This window comes from Cryptomeria japonica, chromosome 2 (genome assembly GCF_030272615.1).
Source record: "Cryptomeria japonica chromosome 2, Sugi_1.0, whole genome shotgun sequence".
Lineage (NCBI taxonomy): Eukaryota > Viridiplantae > Streptophyta > Pinopsida > Cupressales > Cupressaceae > Cryptomeria > Cryptomeria japonica.
The window spans coordinates 147,380,022-147,399,787 of NC_081406.1; positions in this window are offsets into that span (position 1 = coordinate 147,380,022).

Below are 19,766 nucleotides of genomic sequence, written 5' to 3' on the forward strand. Positions count from 1 at the left end.
AAACATAACATCTTACATTCATTCTGCAATTTTCTAAGTTATGACCAACTTTGTTGTATTTAGAACATTGACTAGTGGGTGTAATAGTGTTCTGATAATTTCTAGATCTACACTAATTTTCTCTTTGACCATACTTGTTACAGTTAAAGCATTTTCCATTGAATTTTTAAGCATTAGGTTGTCTTACTAGTTTACTATGATCATTATTGTTTGCAGTATCGGAGCTCTCACCAACTTCAAAGCCAAGGCCATTTGTATCACCATTAGGTTTTTGATTCTTCAGCATGTCAACAAGTTCTTCTGAACTTTTCTTGAATTTCTCTTTGTGTTGATTTGCAGTAGTCAGTTCATTTTCCAAGATTCCTTTCTCTCTCATGAGTTCAGTTTTGTCATTTTGTGTATGCATCAGATTTGTCTTCAACATATCATTCTCATGACTGAGTCTTATGTTTTCATTTCCAGCATCATTTAGTCTTCTAGTCAAGTCATCTTCATTCTGCTTCTTGTCTTCAATTTCTTTACAAAATCTCATAGTCATATCTTGCATCTCATTCTTCATTGTACAGTTATCTTGTCTCAGTTGGTTCACCAGATCATTAAGAGTTTCCTTTTCATCTTCCTCTTTTTGCATCTTCTCACAAAGTTCTCTTGTTTTATTTCTTGCTATGGTGAAATTTTCTTGAAGTCCTCGAATAATATCCTAATCAACCTTTAGATCATCCTCAAGTTTGATATTCTTTACTTTTTCTACGTCATAGTCTAGAAGAGTTATTTCCAATTGCTTTCTCAAGTTTTCCATCTCTACCGGTGACAAGATCTTCCTCAAGCTGTTAGGATTTTGAAAATAGAGGACCAAGCTCTGATACCAATTGTTAGGATTCCCAAAGATACTGAGAGGGGGGGTGAATCAGTATCTGACCGGTATAATAATTTTCTTAACTTCTAACATGAAAAGCATATTAAAACTATGTACTGGTAAACCAGAAATAATGCAGCAAATAAGAATAACAACCACAACATGAGAAGCACACCATAACATAATATTTTAATGAGGAAACCCGGTTTGGGAAAAACCTCGGTGGGATTTGTGATCCACAATATTTACTTACTGGCCAATAAGGGAATATTACAGATTACAATAGGGGCCTGCACATGCAGGAAGGCCAAGTGCCTAGAGGTCACTTCTCAATTACAAAAGAAGTCACATTGACTTACAAAAATGAATTATACTAATCCAATGTCTTGTACTACTTCAGATTAGCATCTGCTATGCCAAATTCAGTACCGGTTTAAGCTCTACTACATACATAAACCTTTAACCAATAATTCACATATTAGGTCTACTACCTTCTATTCATATTTCACATCATATCATATCCTAAATGATCTACAATGATCTCATACATATATGATTCATATTACAATCTTCCATGTCGACTTACAAAAAAATTTACAATTAATTACGAAATATGTTTATACAAAATTGTTGTCAGCCAAGGTGTTGGTATTCTTCCTTTCGGTGTCAGTGTTCTGTATGTCAGTGTAGAGTCTTCCTGTGTTGGTGCCTATCGGTATCACATGATTGTAAGGTTTCCATCAATAAGAATACTTTCAATCACCTACAATTTCTCATTGGAGTGTGCATTTGCCAACAATAATAAGAATTCTTTGAGTCAGTTAGACACATTGTCTAAATACATCACCAGTAATATACTGACTGTGGACCAAATAAATGAAGAGACATTTAAGGAGAAAATGGATAGGGAAAGAGAGAAATTCTTTGGAGAAAAAATAAAGAATTGCATGAAACATATTGATACTCTCTTACTAGCACTATATAAAACAATTATAGAGCTCAAGGAATTGTACAGAGACACTTGTAAGACAAATCTTTTGACAATGGATATTGATAAGGAAATCAATGAAGTTCAAAAGGACATAAATGAGATAGCTAATAATATCATTGGCTCACCTGAACCAATATCACTTATTGAATAGGAAATTACTAAATTTGAGGAGAAACTAGAGAAGTTAGAGAAGGAAAAGGAAAGAATAAAGGGCAAAGCAAAATATCTTAATTGCAAACACAGTCCAAAGCTGGATGAGCTCATTTCTCTAAGGAAAGAGATCTCTGAGGCACTTAATCAAGGGTAGAAGACACCAGAAGAGAAAATGCATCATCTCACTACTAGTATTCAGAGAACAGAGGCAGATTTGAAGGATAGCAACAGGTTTACTCAGAGTTTGAACTTGGTATTAGCAGACTTATTCCAGATTGTAACCAATTAGTTACCACGTTCTAGCTGAAAACTACACTCATTTGACAATTTGTACAACCTTTGTCATTAATGTCAAAGGGGGAGTAGTAGGACAGAGAAAAATGGTCATCAGAAGAGACCATTTGCTTAGGGGGAGCACACAGTTTTGGTAAGATTTTTGGACTTCAATTTTTGGGGATAATTTTTGGATTTTTCTCATGAGTGTTGCCATCAATGCCAAAGGGGGAGATTGTTGGCATTGCACACTCTAATGGTAGTTAAAGATTGTTTAAGGTGTTGTCATTGATGACAACCTTGAAATATTATGGCACCGGTAGGCACCAACACCAACAGACTCTACACCGGTAGATAGTTCACCGACAACAACTATAATGTTTACCGGCATCTTAGCCAACATGATTTTGATTATTGTATTTTGTATTTAATTGTAATATCTTTTTGTAAGATGACATGGAATATTGTAATAAGACTCATATATAAGTATGAGATCTTGTAGATCATTTTGAGCAACACAACATAGAGGATAGATATAATGGATGTGTAGAGCAAATATTAAGGCAGATTTTCTAGAAGGGTTTATGGTTATTGTATGAGCTTAAACCGGTACTGAACCTAGTATAGAAGATGTTATTTTGTAGTAGTACATTATATTGGATTCTCATAATCCATTTTGTAAGTCAGTGAGACTTCCTTTTGTAATTGAGTAGTGAGCTCTAGGCAATTGGCCTTCCTACATGTGCAGGCGCCTCTTGTAAGTAATATCCATTCATTGGACAGTGAGTGAATATTGTGGGTCACAAATCCCACCGAGGTTTTTCCCACACCGGGTTTCCTCATTAAACATATTGTGTTATGGTGTTCTTTCTATGTTGTCTTTACTATTCTTATTTATTGCATTAATTCTTGTTTACCGGTACACTATTTTGGAATGCAAAATACTTAATAAGGTTAAATATTTTGTTAACTGGTTAGATACTGATTCACCCCCCCTCTCAATATCTTTGGGACTATCATCAATCCTAACACAACCAAAGTATGACTGATGTAATAGACTGCCTTTTCTTTGCCCTCAACATCTTGTTGTGCTAAGAGTGCCCCTAGTGTTGTTGATGTAGCTGATATGTAGAGTAATAGGGGTTGTTTAGGGACTGGTGGCATCAAGACTAGTAGATTCAAAAGATAATCTTTGAGTATCTGAAAAGACTATTAACAGTTATCATCCCATTTGAATTTGATGTTTTTGTGTAGCAAGTGCTGAAAAGGATGACATTTATCTGCAAGTTGTGCTATGAATCTTCGTATGGACTAGAGTCTTCCTTGTAAAGATCAAAATTGACTAATATTTCTTGGTGGTGGAATTTCTAGGATCGCTTTGAATTTTTTTGGATTGGCTTCAATTCTCCTTTTTGAAATAATGTATCCAAGGAGCTTTTCAGAGGTTACTCCAAAGACACATTTCTTGGGATTTAGTCTCACTTTGTATTTTTCCAACTAATCAAAAATGACTGAAAGGATGTCCAAATGTGTATCTTTGTCTATTGATTTTCCCAAGAGTTCATGAACATAATCTTCTACAATTATGTTCATGAGATCATGAAAGATAGTAGTCATGGCTCATCGGTATGTAGCGCCTGCATTCTTTAGCCCGAAGGGCATGACATTCCAACAAAAAGTTCTCTAGGGACAAGTAAATGTTATTTTGTGCTGATCCTCGGATGTAATTTGTATTTGATTCTAGCCAGAGAATCCATCCATCAAAGATAAAATTGCATGACCTGATGTGAGATCTATGATCAGGTTGATGTTTGGCAATGGAAAATCATCTTTAGGACAAGCTTTGTTGATGTCTCTGAAATCTGTGCATATTCTGATGCTGCGATCTGACTTACTGACTGGTACTAGGCTAGAGATCCATTCAAGATAATCAATGGGTCATATGAATCTGACATCTAACAATTTTTCAAGCTCTGATTTGACTCATAATGCCACTTGTGGATGCATCTTTCTTAATTTTTATTTCACTAGCTTTTCCCCTAGTTTAACTATCAAATGATGCATTACTAAATCCGGATCTAGTCTAGGCATATTGGCATATGAGCATACAAAATTGATTTGTCACTCTTTGAAGAAACTTATGAACTTTGATCTTTCTCTCTTTGTTAAAGATTGTGCCAGAAATATGTTGTGTGGAATCTCTTTTGTACCAATGTTTGTTTTGATGGACTTCTCTACTAACATGGATGATTTTTCTTCATATGATGCTAGGAGAATGTAAATCCTTCCATCTTCAAGTCCCTCAGAGAGGTTTTCACCCTTAGATATGTCCTTTATTTTTACTTTTTTGGGGTCAGACAGTGCCACAATGTAGTTTTCACCGAAAAACCCATGATTTATTTTTATTTTTACATTTTTGCGACTGGAAGGCCCAACACCCTCACCAAAATATGTCATGCTATTGAGTTCTATAGTGTATCCCACCTTATGGTTCCCAAGCAGAAGATCATCTTGTATGCCTAAATAGTTGATAAAGGCTTCATCATTTTGGAATGTGTCAAATTGTATAGGTCCTTCATGGTCCCAGTCAATAAGTTGGTGGTGAACAAGGGGAAGGCCTTCAATATCTTCGAAGTCAACGGGTGTTACGGTGCAAATACAGTTATATTTAGGTATGTTAAGGTAGTTGTCAAGGTCATCATTGGCACTCTCCTCATCTGTCTCGGTCGTGAACGAGTCCAAATTGTCATTACTAAAAGAACATTCTAGAACTGGTGTCCTCATCCATCATGATTTTGACCTAGAACCTATAGACAAAGACTGTGTAGGATCCTCAGGGGTTGTTTCTTGACCAACTCTGAATTTTCTATGAAATTCCTCATCTTTTGTGGGTTCACCTAGTTCTCATAATGTCTCAGCAAGTTCATAGTCACTAGAGGATTTGTCCAAACCCCATTCCCATCCATTAGAGTCAATGGAATAGTGGCTCTCTTGTTGATCATTGGAAATCATGATTTGTAATGCTTCTTCAAATTTGTGAGTGTTTACCCTAGAAGAGATGAAACCAAGCCCTTTCGAGTGGTGATTTTTAAATGTCAATTCTGGTTGCAAAGGTTGAGTGATGCCTTCTTTTCTTAAGCCAAGAGGACTTTTACCATCATACCCAAACTTTTGTAGGATTTTGAATCCTTTGCCATATTTTTCACATGGTATCTTGATGTGATCTTGTGTACCATCTTCAAGGTCTTTGTAAAGCATTTTGTATAAGTTTTTTTCTTCCATTTCCCCCCTTTTGGAATATAGTAGTATCCCATTTTAGTGTAATGATAGATACCCATTTAGAAGGATGTGATCATCCATATTCTTTTGGTGAACTCATAACTTTTCGCAAGCACATGGTTTGATTTAGAGTGTATTCGCCCATGCCTTTGTCTTGATGTTTCCCTTTAATCTCACCTTCCTTTGATGTTGAAGGTTTTAATGATTCAGGGTCAATATATGCAGAAGATAGGATAACTTCTTTATTAATTGGAATTATTGTCTTGGCTTTTGGCCTCAAGTTATTGCAATATATAAATGGATTAGGATCACCATTAACTGTTACTTCAACTCCATTGTGAGGAAACTTAATACATTGATGGTATGTAGATGGAACTGTTGTCATCTCACGAATCCATGGACATCCTAGAAATATGTTGTGTGTGAGATTGAGGTCTAGGACTTGACAAACCACATCTTTTGTAACTGGCCCTACTCTGAGAGGTAAGGTGATTGTGCCTTTGGATGAAAATTCTTCATCATCATATGCCTTGATGGTAATTTTCTTTGTAGAATTCATAGCTTTATCTGAATATCTCAATTATATTGTTGTGTTCAAATTACATATATTAAGACCAACTCCTCCATCTATTAGGACTCATTTTATTCGATGTTTGTGTAGGAAGGCTTCAATGTGTAAAGGTGCATTATGCAGCTAGCTTACGAAGGTATCGTCAACTTCAGTGAATGTGAGAGAATGTGGAACAAAAAGGTACCCCACCATGGCTTGAAACTGGTCCACATTTAGATCAATGGGGACAAAATTTTCTCTCAAAGTTTTATCAAGGATGACTTAATGTGTGGGGGATATGAGTAAAATCTCAAGAATGGAGATAAGCACGAGCGTCCTCCCTAACAGTTCTACCAAATCGTACTCAAGTTTGGTTGATGAGGAAGTGGTAGTTTTAGCTAGACCACCTTGAAAAGTGACCTTACCTCGACGGGTTGTGACATTGCATTCAGAGGTAGATTCAAAATAAGGTCAAATGCCTTTGAGGACAACTTTGGGTCTTTGGGTAGAATTTTCAGGCATTTTGTGCTTTATGATAATGGTAGAGACATAATTGTCCATCGAAATGTGATTAACATTTGAATCATAGTTATAGGATTCTCTGGTATAGTTATTATGCTCATCTGTGGCTTTGGATTTTCTCTTGTCATGTTTAGGGAATGGTTCCTTAAACATCTCATGTTCTTGATTAGATGAGTGTCATTCAATCTCAATATCACCTCTATCAATAAGATCTTGTATAATATTCTTCAAGCAATGATAATTTCTTATTTTATGTCCCTTGCTCTTATAACATTCACAGTACTCATCATCATTCCACCAATTTGGTTTTACCTTTGGTTCATATGGAGGATTGTCTGGAATTGTTATTATCTTGTTTGCCACTAGCTTCTTGAAAGTTGATTCAAGTGGTTCTCCCACTAGGGTGTAATTCCTTCATGGTTTTGAAGTTGTTTGAGTATTCACTTGGTTGTCTGTAGAACTTGATCTAGAAAGAATGATTTTGGGTCTCACTGTGTTAGCATCCACAATGCCATCATTTAGTGTGTTCTTGTTTTTGTTCCAAAATCTTGGCTTGTCTTTTCCTTTAAAGTCCTCTTTGTTTTCTTTGAATATCTTAATTACTCCTTGTTCAATTAGGACCCTCTTTGTTGCTAAGAATTTCTCAATGACATCCTTGAAAGTGGACAGATAAGATTTTCTCAAGTCATAACCAATTTCTTTGTGGACTTTCTGTGTGAAAATCTCTACCATTTGTTTTTGTGGAATTTCACAAGAGCATCTGCTGGCTAAATTCCTCCATCTTTGTAAAAATGATGAAAATGACTCCCCATCCTTTTTCTTGGTGTTGCACAAAGTGGTAATTGATATGTTTTTCTCTATGTTGTATGAGAAATGTTGTATGAAAGCTTCCGCTAGATCACCCCAAGACTTCATTCTAGGTGGAATTTGGGAGAACCATTCCATAGCTTGATCACCTAAGCTTTGTGGGAACAATCTCATCAAGTATGTTTCTTCTACTACTACCTCAATTCAAGCTATGAAAAATTTTCTTATATGTGCCTTAGGGTCTCCTTTGCCTTTGTACTTATCAAACTTAGGTGTCACAAAATGTGTAGGAAAAGGAAGCATTGTAATGCTTTTGTCAAATGGATAGGGACATATGTCTCTCATTGTGTAAGCTGGCTTTGTTGTATTTATGTCCTCCAATTTCTTTTGTAAGTCCTTTATTTTTTGTTCCAAATTGTTCTTAGGTGGAGACCGACTTCTTGGACCATATCCCATGCCTGAGCCACCAGGTGGAGGAAGAGAATACTACATATATGGATGGTATTGATCATAAACATGCTCATATGGAGGAGGTCTATAATGATACTGCGTATAGGAACCACTTGGTATTGAGTCATAATGAGGAATGGAATATCTGCTTTGTCCATGTATATCATATTCTACAGACATGTCATGATTTTGTTCTTGTGTGTTGCCCCCAAATTTGATACGGGGTTTTCTTGTCTCCACATTTTGAGCATGCCTTTGGATATCCAATTTCTTTTGAGGTTGGTCCTTAGCATTGGTATGCAATTGATTTTATTTATCTGCATAAGACTTCCATAATGGTCTGCATAGACGGAGTTGTTCATGAGATGCTCTTTCATGAGTATCATAAGATTGATCATGTGTATTTGGGACCTCAGGTTTTTGAAACAAAGATGATGGAGACTTAGGCACAAAACGTGGTCCTCTAGTACATCCACTATTAGGTCTCCTTTGATCCATGTTGAGTTGGCCTTCTTGCATAGGTCGATTTTCCATTATTTGAGAAATGTCAAAATCATGAGGCATCTTAGCTCCACTTTGTGCCATCACTTGCAGGAAATATTGTCTATTTCTTCTCATGATTTCCTCAACCAATCTATTAAAATGGGGATCCATAATAGAGTCTTCCACTTCTGTTGAATGTATGGAAAATTTGTTTGTATTGTCATTGTGTGTATCATTGTTGTTTGTGTTAACCATGTTCTCAAACTTTTGAGTGTTTCTATAAGTTTCCATGTCAGGTAATGTGGTATGATTAGAATTGAAAAAGATATCATTGTCATACGCATAGGCAATCATTTTTGTGCACTCTTGAGCCTCTTTAGCTTCTCTCCTAGATTTTTGGGAACGGGTTTCAACCATGAACTAGGTCTTGACCAAGATGTGTGAGACTAGATGAAAATGAAAAGAGTATGGAAGACCAAGAGTTAGATGGAATGTAAATGAATCTAAAGTGTAATTACAATGTCCAAAGTGTAAGACCAAGTATGTATGTAGTAGAGTAGGTGTGGCTTCCAAAGAGATGATAGTTTCTCTTGATGAGGTAAGTTGACCTTGACTCTAAGTAAGACCAAATGAGACCCAAAAGTGATAAAATTTGATTAGGGACCACTTAGCAAAATGTTATTGTATGTAGTGTGTTGACAAAGTAAGATGAGGACAAGCAAGTGACCTTTTGACTCAAGTTTAGACAAATGTGAATGTAATGCAAGGTGTAAAGCAATGATGGACTTTGTGAAACCCAAAGTACGCTGAATTCTAGATGAAAACCTGAAGAGATAACTTAGGAAGCTCAATAAGTCTGAAACTGACTACTCTTGTTTGCTGGACTATAAGTGTTTCTCAATGCTGAACATAGACGTGCCTGTATACTTCATAGACGCGGTTTCCTAACATAGATGGTTTTGAACACTGCACAAATGCGTTTATGAGATTTTGTGAATGTAGTTTTTCTTGTGATAACACAAATGCATTTCTATCCTACATAGACGCAATTAAATGATACAGACGCGTTTCTAGAAACTGAGTGCAATTTTTCCAATTTTGTAAAGTTGTTTGTTGTGACGAAATCTGATTTTTTGACTATTTTTCATGACAAGAGGACACAATGTTGATGAGGAATCAATGCTTGCAAGTGTTTGGACTCAAAATTACTTAAAATAAAGTGTGTTGTTTGATATTAAAATGTTTTGCATACACTTGAAGACACAAAAGACAGATGTTTGATCTTTGAATGTTTAAAAGAAGACAGGCACAATTCTTAAGGTTGGCCATGACAATAGTTGTTGATCCCACATGGGGTTTCCCCCGAGGCTACGCTATTTAGATCAGATACTTAGATGCTTGACCCCACTAGCTCCACCCTCTACACTCACTTCTATAGGGCAGCCAAGCACCAGTCTCCACAAAAACTCCTCGTGGCGAACTTTGTATCTCTACTAAGAACTGTATCTGTGTGGGCCACTCCAGAGGTCCGACCTCCTTCCCCAACAACTAGAAGGATTTTGGATTTCTAAAACAAAAAGATGCTAGTAAGGGCATCCACTAATGTGGCCATACATGCGACACTTTCAGCTCTGTAAATACAGAAGGCTCCTATTCAATAGGGGTTACGCCCTACAACTGATCAAATAAATTTCATCACAAATGGGTTTATGGGGAGACATAATGTCGATATGAACTAATCAACACACATTACCCATGTCTTTCACTATGGATACAGTTATTTATAATGGTTCAAAAGAGGTGGGTTTTCCTCACTACCACTTGGGTTGTTCTCTCCTCACTAATAGTTCTAATGACCACACGGGGAGCTAGGCCCTCTAGAGATTAAACAAAAAGAGTCTATTTCTCAAAACAAAAAAGACACTGGTTCAATTTTAGTACACCAATTGAAGTGTTTGGTAATCTATGAAAACAAGGTACACAATAAAGATAAAAAACCCTTGCCAAAATTTTGCAAGAAAGATTTGTTAGTAGTTTTGCAATAATACCCCTCCTGCAAGCACACAAGTTAGGTAAATTTTAGATCCAAAAGACTTTGTGAAAAAGGGGCCTTCAACAAGACGTGTTACTTCAAGGATAATCTGCCCCAATTTGTTAGATAGATCACAAGATGTTAGCCCAAATAAACCAGATCTGAAATCTAAATGACGAAATAAATCCTTAAAACTGGAACAAAAACTAAAAATTGCAAAATCAGAAGAATAGACGCGACTGAATCTCATGCAAATGCGCTTAAAGGACACAGACGCACCTTAAAACCTTGTAGACACACTTTGGCAACAGAGATGCAGATCTAGAACACAAACGCAATTGAAAGATGCACATACGCGATTTGGGAATACAGACACGAACCTGCAATCTGCAAAAAAGTAAAATAATGTCAAAGACATAGACACGATTCTAGAGGTCACAAACACAATAGAAAAGAAAAAACGTGGTTCCGATATGTGTAGATGCGGAAATGTCAAAATATTGTTGGAAGATATCAAATTTACAACTTCAAAAACACAATATCTACAACAAAAATGTTAAATGCAAAAGGGACAAGAGTCCCACCAGGCATGCCAAAATGTTTATGGTAAAAATAGAAACAACAATATTGAAAGACTAAATGAATTCAACCACAAAACCCTAGCCTAACAACAACAAAGATCCACCATAACATATGAAGATTACCTAAGACAATGTAAATCAACAAATCATAAAGATTATACCATCACATGTCCAATAGGGTTTGGATCTCCATTCTTCCTATCTCCATTCATCTTGCTTGATATATTTTCTCTCATATTTTATGTGTGCACAAGAGATCAACAAAGAATGGAAATGTGGTTGATAGATAGATCACATATGAAAGTTCAAAAGAGAGTCCAGGAGGATTGATAATGAAGGAAGTATCCCCTTAAATATAAGACACAATAAGAAATAGAGAGATAAGATTAAGAGGTGTAAAAGATAAATGGTCGGCTAGGATTAGAGGGTAGGTTAAAGAAATAAGAAAATAATAAAAGGGTAGGTAGTGTAGGAATTAAGAGATGAATGACATGTGTCATGGATAGAAAAGGCTAATGAATTAATTAAATAAATAAAGATTTATTTAATTAATAGAAGAAGTGGGATAATTAAATAAATAAAATATTTATTTAATTTAGGAAAAGGATAATTTAAATAAATAAAGGTATTTATTTAAATGAGAAATAAGGATAGAAGAGGCTAATGAATTAATTAAATAAATAAAGATTCAATTAGTTAATAGAAGAATTAGGCTAAAATAATTAAATTAATAAAAATATTTATTTAATTAGACAGGACAATTTTAGGTGTCTACAGTAGGAGGTGGCCAAAATTGGGTGCGCATGGTCTATGGAGTTGACATGAATAAAATGGAAATAAGGAGACATGCATGGGTGGGAATCAACTATCTAAAAGGATGTGTTGAAGAGGTTGTGGCTAGTGATCATATGTGGGAGTTTATACTATCGGAGGATGAGGGCAATTAGTAGGAGGAGGTCAAGGAGATGTAATTTTGTCTTATGAATGGATGTAAGTGGTATTTATATCTGTAAATAGTAGTATGTTGTTTTGATAGTTGAATATAGATAGATGTAGAAATTAGAAAGAAAAAGACAGAAGTGGTGAGCTAGTTTTGTTGGTTTAGCTCCTCAATGTAGATGCATATCACATAACTATTTTCCCATATATCCTAGGCTATTGATTTAAAACTTTTTTTATATTAATATATGGGTGTGTTCCTATAGACTCACTGGTGCAGGGCACACATCACTCCAAGCAAGCAACTTTGGTTTTGTTTTAAGTTTTTGTGTTGTCTTTCAGGTTGTAATAATGGAAAAACAATTTGAGACTCAGTGTAGCCATGGTTGAGTTGTCCAAGCTTTTTTCAATCTTTTGTTTTGTTCAAGATGTTGATATCCTAGAAGTTGCAATATTGATGTTGATCATAGGTGTAATACTCTAAAAATAGAGTCATCATGTAATAGGGGTTTAATCTATTGTTTTAGGTCTTATAGGATGCTTAGAAGGACTTTGGGAGCCTTGAATTACACTTGAATGCAAAGTTTCATCCCAAGTAACAAAAATGTAAAAGTTGTTGAGCAACATTTTGCAAAAGTTGCATTTTTGGATGTTAGTGTTGAAAAGTTGGTTCAACAAACTGAATCATGAGAATATAAGCCAAAAACAACTTCATTGTATTGGTTGGAGGATCTGGAATGCAAAAGAATTTTTTTGTTGCAAGAAGAAATCTCGTCTTTTCACCATTTTGATAGTTTTCTCTATTTTTGGTTGCATTGTATGGTCCAATATAGACCTATCAGAAGTATCTCATTCCAATGCATGAGAGTTTGTTGAATAATCTTTCTAGTAAGGTAGATTAGCAAGTCTAATTGTGTTTGGTTGCAGAGGTCTAGCCCATTCTCTGTGACTAGGTGTAAAACCCTTGCAAAGTAGGGTTTAAGGGAAAAAATGGCTCTAACCTAAGTATCCATTGATGGACCTAGTTGTAATCATGTGGAATGATAGGTTAGGGTCTGTAAACAAGTTTAGAATAGGTTGTGTGATTTTGCAGGCCTTTGTGGAGGAGCTATAATGAAACCCTAGGCTCACAGCTAGGAGTTGGTGAGTCCAGGACAACAAGAGATGTGCATTTTAAGAGTACATATAGATTGGTGGAGCCAAAACTAAGACATGGTTGGAAAGCCCTACGAATTTACTTTAAAAATCCCTAATTTATTTATGCAGATGTTTTGACTCCAGGACTCTCTGCATCAAAGTGGTATCAAAACCACCCTTTTAAACATTGGTGTATGTTAGACTATGAGGAATCAATAGCAAGTTCAATGCCTCCAAAGGCAATGACTCCAGAAGCCATTCGACAAATGGTGACAAAGATGTTAGAAGGATTTAAGGATCGGGAAGGAAGTAAAGGTACCAAAGATGTTAAGAAGGAGAAGGGGAAGGTTAAGACAGAATGGGGAGATGAGATAGATGAAGAAGTGGAAGATGAGGAGGACCAGACAGCAGTGGCAATGCCCCAAGACCAAAAACTAAATTCTTGGATGCAGTCAAATCCATCTCCAAGGATAACTTGGATGGATTACCCAATTATGGAGGAAATCTCAATGGAGAGGAGCTACTAGATTGGATAGATGCATTAAATAATCATTTTGATTATAAGGAGGTAGCAGAGGAGAAAACAGTAAATGTGGCCAAGTCAAGATTGACAGGATCAACAATGGTTTGGTGGAACATGATGGAAGAATAAAGGGTACAAGTAGGAAAGAAGAAGATAACTTCAGGGGAGCGTATGAAGATAAGGCTTAAGGCTCAATTCCTACCAGGGGATTATGAAGTTCAAATCCACAAGAGATTGCAAAATTTGAAATAGAGGGAACTAGATGTCAATGCATACACTGAGGAATTCTACAAACTAAGTTTGAGGGCTAGGAAGCATGAGAATGAACTGGAGAAACTGGCTAGATACATGAATGGCCTTAGGAAAAATATACAAGATGAAATAAGCATCCTCACACCTGACACTTCTCGTATGTGTTTTCAGTTGGCATTAAGGGCAGAGGAAAAGATCAAGAGGAGAAGTGAGCAAAATTAGAAGCATAGAGGTGGTAAAAATTTCAGAGGTAGAGGAACCTTTGGTAGAGGGAAGAATGATACAAGAAGTGAAGAGCATCAAAACCAAGAAGGCAGTGGGGACTCCCAAAGATGAATATATAGAGGATCCTTTAGAGGGAGAAGCAATTTTAGGGGCATGTTTGGAAACTCAAGAAGAGGAAATATAGTCTTCACTAGTAGGTGTTATCACTACAATCAAGTTGGACATACCATGATTAGGTGCCCAGGAAAAGCTTCAATTTCAACAAGCTCATACATGAGTAAAAGAAGAACTCAGTTAGTGCAAGAGGAGGATACTCAAAGTGAGACCTCTATGATCAGCAAGGCAGGGCCAGTGGTAGATGGAGAAAACTTAATGATGAGAATAACAATGCTTAAGATACCCCAAGCTCAAAATCCACCATAGAGGAAAAATTTATTTAGGACCACTTGTAAGTCACATGGGAAAATTTATAAGGTGATTGTGGATTTAGGCTCCACAAAAAATATTATCTTAGTTGAAATGGTTGATAAACTCAAACTTAAAAGATTACCTCATCTCACTCCCTATAAGGTATCATGGCTCAACTGGGGTCAACATTTTTTAGTTGATGAACAAGCATGGTGGACTTTGAAATTGGTGAGTACAAAGACAAACTTCTATGTGACATATTGTCTATGGATGTTTCTCATTTTCTTTTGGGTCGACCATGGCAATATGATGTGAGAGCCACTCATGATGGAGAAAAGAATAATTATCTCATCACCAAGAATGGAAAGAAGTATCAAATAGATCCATTACCTAATCCAAAGGAGGAAAAACTGATGGTATGAAAAAATAATAAGTATCTGGTAGAATATTGAGAGGGGGGGCGTGAATTAGTATACTGAAAAACTGATACAAACTCCCAAACTCAAAAATAAACTTATCAACAAATAACTCAGTCAAGATAATATCTCAAAGATTACCAATATCAACCAACATCAATCGGTTTGATTGTTATGACAACTTAATAGTAAACAACTTCAATCTTGTAAACATAAAAAAATCTTAATCATATGTCAACATATTCATCTTTCAATGCTTCCAGTTATCATGCCTTATCAGAATAGTTCAATAGTAAATCAAATCAACAAATAAGATCATAACCACAAAATCATTCACCACTTGACACAAATATTTATACGTGGAAAACCCAAATAGGTAAAAACCACAGTGATATGAGACTCACAAGGATAGCTATCTGAACTCTTCTAAAGTTTTCCCTATTAGGAGCCAAGCCTATTAAAGTTTTTCTAATAAGTCCTGTTAAGAACTGATTCTATTAGAAATCACCCGGTTAAGCAATTTATAAATATACCTTGATGAAAAGAACAATACCCTATTATGAGTAACCTCACTGGAGGATTTGAGAACCCAAACTAATGGACCACCTTGTGAGAGGATTTAGAAAGTAACCAAGCTTGTTAGAGCTTACCCAGTTAGGGGATTTCAATTTCTATTGTAACTGTTAGAAAACAACAGGTTTTCTTGATCTGCCTGAATAGAACTACATCTTCTTGATCAGATCCTTCTTAAGCTTCAATTTCCCTTTCCTCAAACTACATATCCATCCACCGGTTAGGAAACTGCACACTCAACTGGTTTCTACCAATCTTGTCAACTTTGCTAACTCTTAACAAAACAATATCATTGACCTTAAATAAAAATCAACTAGGTAGGTCACACAACAAAAACTTAATTCTCATCATCGAGATTATAAACAAGTCGGTACTATCTTGATTGTTAAAAATCACAACAATCTCTTCACATTAATCAAGAAAATTCCAACCACTCCATGATCACCGCTTCATCGGACTTTGTAACTCATCACGCGCTATGCATTAGATGCAATCCACTTTTCTCCTTTCCAAGACAACAAACAAATGCGCCAAATCAATCTGAACTAATCCTCATTCAATAATCACATGTGTCTCCATCATTACCACTCAACATTAGATCTTAAACCAACAAACTTGATCGGTAAGGGTTTAATACAAAATAATAATTGGTAGGGTTTACAGGTTACATAACATAAAAAGGCTTAACCCTTTACACCAGTTCAACTTACAAACTACCATATACAGGTTTACAACATCTTCCTTAAAGTTTATCATACCAGTTAGAAGACAATAGAAATAACAAAAATAACATCAACAATATCATTAATACCATTCACTAGTTCAATTGACATCAATGACAACATATCATTAATGCAATCTATATGCAATAATGCCAACAATCTCCCCCTTTGGCATTGATGGAAATACAAATATCAATGCCTCTGATTGTTGTTGTAGATTGGTGAATAGGAATCCTAGTTTACATTACCAAGTATTCACCATGCTCTATCTATCCTCAGTGTGTCACTGGTTCACCTAATCAGACGCATAATTCTACTCCTCAATCACATAATTCTTCTCCCCCTTTGACAACAATTCCAAATTGAAAGTAAAACATGTAATTTCAAATTCCCACTATGCATCAACATACTACAACTTGATGCTCCCCCCGTGGAATACATCCACTTCCAAAAACATCAATCCATGTAAGATTTTGCAAGTAATTCAGGGACTAATGCAATCAGCATCATGTTCAACTGACTTCTAAGATACTCAAAAGTGGTCTTAGGTAGAGGTTTGGTAAAGATATCTGCAAGTTACTCCTAGGTAGAAACATGCTCTAAGATAATATCTTTACTTTGAACTTTTTCCCTCAAAAAGTGATACTTCAATTCATTGTGCTTAGTCCTTGTGTGCAAAACAGGATTCTTAGAAATATTTATTGGACTTATATTATCACACAAAATCTTTATAGGTTATGAGATCTTCATCTTAAAACCTTCCAAAATGTTCCTCATCCAAATAGCTTGTGTGCAATTCATATAAGCTGCTACATACTCAACTTCCATAGTAGATTGTGAATTACAACTCTTCTTCTTACTACTCCATGAAACTAGCCTTCCTCCTAGAAAGAGTGCTCCATCGGTAGTACTCTTCTGGTCATCAATATTTTCTGCCCAATCATCATCTCTATATGCCTTCAAATCAAAGTTTTCTCCATATGGATACCATAACCCATAGTCAACTATACCTTTCAGATATCTAAAAATTTTCTTGGTTGTTATCAGATGTGCTTCCTTTGGATTTTTCTAAAATCTAGCAACTATTCCAACTACATGGGCAATATCTGGTTGATTGTGAACAACATAGTGTAATTTGCCAATCATTGACCTATATTCCTTTTCATCTATAGACTTAGATGCACCTTCCTTGGAAAATTTACAACCTATAGCCATTGGAGTTCCAACTGGTTTGCAGTCACTCATACCAAAAGTCTTCAAAACTTCATTCACATATTTATATTGAATAATGAAAATATGATTCTTCATCTATTGTATCTACAAGCCTATGAATTTTTTAACTTCCCCTACTAATGACATCTCAAACTCATTCTTCATTTCATCTGTAAAACTGTTGCTCATGACATCATTACCTCCAAATATAATATCATCAACAAATACTTCACTGACTAGTAATTCATCTCCTTCAAACTTGAGATAAATGTTGTTATCATCACTGGTTCTTGCAAAGCCTATCTTCATCAGATGTGTATGAAGTTTCCCATACCATGCTCTGGGTGCATGCTTTAATCCATAAAAATCTTTATGCAATCTGCATACCATGTCTTCATTATCTGTCAATGCATAATGATCAGGTTGTTCTATATAAACCTCTTCTTCCAATATCCCATTCAAAAATGTAGACTTAACATCCATCTGGTATACCTTGAACCTCTTATGGGCTGCAAATGCAAGTAAAGTTCTAACTCCTTCCAGTCTTGCTACTAGTGCAAAAATATAGACTTAACATCCATTTGGTATACCTTACACTTCTTATGGGTTGGAAATGCAAGTAATGTTCTAACTCCTTCCAGCCTTCTCCTTCTTCTTGCGTATAAGTCTTGCAAACTAATCTTGCCTTGTGAACTACAACACCATCTTCATTTAACTTGTTCTTGAACACCCATTTAGTACTTATAACATTCTTGTTTACCAGTCGGGGTACCAGGGTCCAAGTGTTGTTCTTGATCCAATTCCTCCTCCATTTCTTTCACCCAATGATCATCACCAACTACCTCCTTAGCACTTCTTAGCTCAATGGTGGAGGTCATGCAAGAGTTCTCTCTAATTTTCCATATACTTATTACCCCAACATCCTTATCCCCAATAATCTTCTCAGGATTGTGATTGAATCTCACATATCTAGGAATAACATGATCATTCTCTTCAAGTTCAGCTTCTTCATTGTCTTCTTCCTCTGAATTTACTTGTTCCTATTGAACAAGTACATTAGGATTTTCTTTACCGATTGAACAAGTACATCAGGATTTGCTTTACCAATTTCTGATTTAATAGTTTCAGGTTCCAAAAGAAAAATGCAATGATCTTCATCCTTTCTCTCTGAATGGGTTTCTTCTAAAATTTTAGGATATTCATCTACATGAACATCAGCACTCTCAACAATTCTTTGTGTCTGGTTGTTGAAGCATTTGTAGGCCTTACTCTTGGTGGAATAGCCAAGAAATATGCCTTCATCACTCTTAGCTTCAAACTTTCTTATGTAATCACCTCGTTTGATAAAACATTTGCTACCAAAGATCTTAAAATAGATAACATTAGGCGATCTTCCATACCAATATTCATAAGGTGTCTTTTCCTTACCTCTTTTCACTAGAACTCGGTTCATTGTGTAGACCGTTGTACTTACAGCTTCTCTCCAAAAAATTTTGCTACATTTTCTTGTATCAACATAGTTCTAGTTGCTTTAACCATTGACCAGTTGTTCCTCTTAGCTATACCATTCTAATGTGGTGTCCTTGGTGCAAATAGTTGCCACTTGATACCATTCTCATCACAACACTTAGTAAATTCCTCAGAAGTAAATTCACTGCCTTGATACCATTCTCATCACAACACTTAGTAAATTCCTCAGAAGTAAATTCACCGCCTTGATTTGTTCTCAGACATTTTATCTTTTTGTCACTCTCTTTCTTAGCTAAGGCTCTGAATTCCTTGAATTTACCAAAAGCTTCATTCTTATCCTTGAAGAATGTGGCCTACATCATCCTTGAACATTCATTAGTGAAGATCATGAAATATCTATCACCTGAAATGCTTCTAGTTCTTATTGGTCAACATAGATCTGTATGAACCAAATCTAACAAGTGCTTTGCTAAGAAGGACTTTCTCTTGAAAGTTGAAGAAGTCATCTTTCCTAACTGACATTCTTTACAAAGAGCATTAACGGGTTTGTCTATTTGAGGTAGACCTCTTACTGTCTTAGACTTGCTCACTTTAACAATGTTATCAAAGTTTATATGATAAAATATCCTATGCCAAAGCCAAATCATCTATCTTTGCAATCAAACAGTTGCTAACTTTAGGATTAAGATGAAATAGATTACCTCTAGTTTGTTTTCTGCTTGTAATCAATTCACCTTTGTTGTCAAAGATTTTTCACATACCATTTCTAAACTCCAGTGGGTATCCTTTTTCATTCAGTTGTCCCACACTCAAAATATTGTGCTTTAGTTCTTCAACCCAATAGATATCATCAGCACTACTCTTCCCATTAAGAGAAATAACTCCCATACCTTTAACCATGCAGGGTGAGTC